Raw genomic sequence first — 5,298 nt, 5'->3', positions numbered from 1 at the left:
GATAGAAGTTATAAAAGAAAATACAAAATTTGCAAACAGGAACCGGTTCCTGCATAGGACAACCCGGTTCCTAGTACTAAAAACCAGAGACAGAAAACTGGGAACCGGTTCCCACCTTGGGACAACCCGGTTCCTGGTACAAAAACACAGAACCAACAACATTTCAAACAGCTGGGAACAGGTTCCTGGCTGGGACGAACCGGTTCCTAGTACTAAAAACCAGAGACAGAAAACTGGGAACCGGTTCCCACCTAGGGACAACCCGGTTCCTGGTACAAAAACACAGAACCAACAACATTTCAAACAGCTGGGAACAGGTTCCTGGCTGGGACGAACCGGTTCCTGGCACAAAAGCACAGGGAAAAAAACAACGCAGGAACCGGTTCCCACCTAGGGACAACCCAGTTCCTGGTACAAAAACACAGAACCAACATTTTTGGATTGAGTGGGAACCGGTTCCCGCCTGGGACAACCCGGTTCCTGGCGTAGCAAAATCAGTTTTTAAGCATTTTTGAGGCCTCGGAGCCATTCACACTCTATTCAACAACGTTCCATTGGCATTCAAAACGAACAGACATTGAATATTCATGCTATATGAGTCACATATCAACAATTATGCTAAGTGCGACGCGTCGAGCAAGGCAAATATTAAGCGAAAGTGCAACACATGCATTTATACAAACACTTTGAGTGCGTCACAAGCAACATACATGCACATCAACAAATATGCATACAAAATCATCATCGAATCATAGATCCGAACACGAATATCACAATTTATCATCAACACACATCAATTATATGCAATAAACATCAAATCTAACCACAATTCACATGAACATTATCAATTCGAGCAAAAACAAAGCAAATTCACCGATCAATCATCATCAACCATCCATAAATCAAGAACAAGATGTAGATCTAGATCCTAATTCACATAATGATAAAAAATTAAGCACTTAATTCAAGATCCGAAAGCTTAACGGATGAAGATCCAAACCGAAGCGCGAACACGACACGATACGAACGCGAACACGACGCAAACGCGAACACGACACGAACGAAATCCGAAGTGAGAGAGGGAGAGAGAGGAGCGCAACTCTATGTGGAGAGAGGAGAAGAAATTCGAACTTCCAATCTTGATTCTTCAATCCATGTTCTTGATCTTGATGAAGATTGATGAATATTGATGGAAGTTTTATGTAATTTGTGGTTTTGATTCAAGAGAATTAAAAGAGAATTGGGAGAAAGTGTTTGTGAAGAAACTTGGTGGATTGAAATTATGAGAGTTCTCCTTTGATTTGTGAAGAGCAAAATGTATATATTGTCAACGCAAAATGTCCAAATTGCCCTCGGTGCGTCTTATTTTGGCTCGTTTTTAAGGAAACTTGGTTCGACTCTGAATTCCGGAATGAAACCAATGCCACTGTGAAGATGACCAAATTCGTGACTCATTGCCGCGAGAATCACCTCAATCCGATAAGCGATGAAGAAAATACGCGCGTTTGAATGGCGAGAAACGCCGACTCATCTGGTGCGACTGTGCAGAATTTTGTGAGTACCGCTCAAAGAACTCGATAAAACCCTATCTTCGGCTCAGAATCAGAACAGGCATGTGTGACGAAGAATCGAAGCTAAAGAAATTTCCAAGAAAATGCGTCCAGAGTGGACTTCATACGATAAAAATCGAAGAAGTTATGAATTTTCAAACTAGGCGCGACATACTCGAAAACACACTTTTTACCGAAACAATGCGACGATCCTTAAAATTCTTGGAATTTCCCGTGCATAATTGGCCTTCGGTCCGAACATATGAAATCTTGGTAATGATGTTACGGAGCTCCAGTTAAATTTTCAAGTGAATCCGACGAGCGGATTGGGAGATATGAATTTTCCGAGGTCCGAAACCCTACATTCAGCACTGTTTTTCACTGTGAAATCTCAAATAACTTGCAAATTTGACGACCTTCCTCAAAGAATTGGTTTCCGAGCCGAACACGAAAGTTGTAGATATCGTCGAAATGGTCAAGACATCGCGGGAACTTAGCTCATATCACCTTCCAAATATGACTTGCGAATTTTCTCGTATTTCCACTATTTAAACCATTTTTCACGCCTTTCTTCTTAAACTCATGAAAACTCTTTATTATTTTTCTCCAATTTTAGAATGACGAAATAAACGTCATCATTAACTTATGGCTCCAATAAAGAGGGCAAATTTTGGGGTGCAACAAAGAGGATATTGCGAATATGATGGGTGTCCGACATGTGCTTGGTACTGGTTCTTATTTGGGTCTTCCCTCGATGATAGGCCGAAGCAAGAAGGAGACTTTTGCTTTTATTAAGGATCGCATTTGGAAGAGAATTAATTCCTGGAGGGGTCGATCGCTGTCTAAGGCGGGTAAGGAGGTGATGATAAAATCTGTCTTGCAGTCTATTCCTTCCTATATTATGAGTGTGTATGTTATTCCTTAAGGGGTGGTGAAAGATATTGAGAAGATGTTGAATTCTTTTTAGTGGGGAGATGGTGGTGGCAACAAAGGTATTCATTGGCTGGCGTGGGATAAGTTGGTTTGTTCGAAGAGAGATAGAGGATTAGGATTTAGAGATTTTCGGGCTTTTAATTTGGCTATGGTAGCTAAACAAGGATGGAAATTGTTGTCTGAACCTGCCTCTTTAGTTTCCAGATTCTTCAAAGCAAGGTATTTTCCTAATTCCTCGTTTTTGGATGCCAATTTGGGTTCTAATCCAAGTTTTTTGTGGAGGAGTCTCTAGAAAGCTAAGGATGTTCTGTGTTTGGGCTGTAGGTGGAGTATCGGTACCGGTAGTAATATCAAAGTCTCACATGATCCGTGGCTTCAGGGTAGTACATATTTTCGTGTCAGTGGCCCGTTCCCTGAAGGTGTGTACAATCTTACGGTTCAAGATCTCCTCTTACCCAATAGTAAGCAATGGAATGTTGGTGTTGTTAATTATTTATTTGAACAAGTGGTTGCTGATCAGATTTTGAATATTCCTTTGATTGAGGAGGTAGTTGATGATGTTCTTATTTGGAATGAGGAGAGAAGTGGGGCCTATAGTGTTCGTACGGGGTATAATTTATGGAGAAATTCCTATTTGTATCAGTCTCATTGGAGGATGGTTGGAAATTGGGATAGTTTATGGAATATCTCGGCGCCGCCTAGAGTTAAGCACCTTCTTTGGAGAATTTGTCGAGGTTGCCTACCGTCTCGTAGAAGACTTAGAAATCATTTTGTTCAGTGCCCTTTGGTGTGTGACTTGGAAGTGGAGGATGATTGGCATGTGTTCTTTGGATGCCAATCTTCTAGCTCTTGTTGGCGGGCAGCAGGTTTGTCTACTATTGTTGATCATCGATTACAAATTTATAGTGATGCTACGTCTCTTATCTTTGATATTTGCAGTAGGGAGGATAATGTGATTTTCGAAAGTGATTCCCAAGTGGTAATTCATGCTATAAAGTCTACGGTTACTGGGAAGTTGGAGTTTAATATTATTATTACTACTATCCGGAGATTGTTGAGTCTTGTTACAAACTTTGAGGTAAAGTTTATTAAGCGCCAAGCGAATATGGTTGCCGACTCTTTAGTTAAGGCGACCAATTCTTGGTCTAGGCGTAGTTTCGTTAATGTTGCACCTCCTGGTATTGACATTTATTTGGTTAATGATATGAGTTAATTTTGTTCCTGTAAAAAAAAAAAGTTATTGGATACCCACATTTCATTATGTATTAAATTTATGTTTGTTTTTTTTCATAGTTCATATGAAAGTTAAATTTCTCTAATAACATATTAATGAGTTATGAGTTTAAAATATAATTTTAATTTTACTGCCTAAAATTTTTATACTTAGATTTACATTCCTATGTTTAATTATTAACTTTCCTAAATCAAAATGAACAACCTTAATTAAAAAAAAAACTAAACTTTTGTAACATAAACAAAATTGCAGTGCAGTGCTACAATAATTTTCTTATACATAATATATATATATATATATATATATATATATATATATATATATATATATATATATATATATATATATATATATATATATATATATATATATATATATAAAATATGTCTGTTGTATCATGAAATGTATTGAAGATCTATTCTAAGTTGATCTGGTAACTAATGGATATTTGGCAAAATTTAGTGGTGCTCTTATCAGTTGCACACAGTGTAAGTAGTTTTATGAATTTTTTTAATAATTCTTATAATTAGATAATATTTACAATTAAAGATATAAGGAGTAAAATTCAAATATACTTATTTAATTATCCTATATTTCTTTGTGATGTTGTAGAATAAATTTTCATTTAACATTTTTATTAAAAATAATAAAATAAATAAACTGATTTTAAAATTGAATTTTTTTATTAAACTCGTTCTTTTTAAAAAAAATTGGTTTAGAGAGAAACCGTTTTTCTTAAAACTGGTTCTTTTAAAAAAGAAAATTGGTTTTGAAAAAAACCGGTTTTAAACTGGCTTTTTTTAAAACTAATTTTTTATATGAAAAACCAGTTTAAAACTGAACCGATCCACATGTAAACCAGTTTAAAAAAATAAACCGGTCTTAAAGAAATGGTTTTAAGATCCAAACCAAATCATATATATGGTTTAATTTGGTTTGGTTATTGATCCATGCACACCCCTAGGTCAAGCCAGATTTTTTTTTCAATAAAAAGACCTAGCCTTTTTTATAAGCTTATATAGTTAAAAAGGTTAGGCCGGAGACCATATAAAAAGTCTTTTAAGCCTTTCAGACCGGCCTATTTAAATAAATTTGAGTATTTTTAATATTATTATATTATATTTTACTTTAAATTAAAATATACAAATAAAGCTTAGTTATCCTGAAAAAATTATGAGAATAAGCTGAAAAAAAATCTTATGAACAATGTGATATGTTGTTTTCATAAGTTCTCTCAAACAAATAGTATACAAACCATATACTACTAGCTATACTCGAATAAGTCAATGCAAATAAAAATTTAGTCTTATAGATATTTTAATTTGTTAGTCTATTTAAAAAATAATTGAATTACTTATTTACAAATATTCAAATGAAATAGACTTTTAAGTAGGCTTGTAGATCAATCAGGCCTTCAAAAAGGTCAGACTCAGGCATAAAAGTAAGCCTATGATAGGCTACATGCCAGACTTAGGCTTTGAATATTTTGGCAGGCCAGGCTTGTAACACCCTTCTAAACCCCCGCGGAAATATAACATAATCAGAGTAAAATAAACAGCAAGGATGCTACAATTACTAGAT

Source organism: Vicia villosa, unplaced genomic scaffold (assembly GCF_029867415.1).
Source record: "Vicia villosa cultivar HV-30 ecotype Madison, WI unplaced genomic scaffold, Vvil1.0 ctg.001797F_1_1, whole genome shotgun sequence".
Classification (NCBI taxonomy): Eukaryota; Viridiplantae; Streptophyta; class Magnoliopsida; order Fabales; family Fabaceae; genus Vicia; species Vicia villosa.
This window is presented reverse-complemented; position numbering follows the sequence as displayed.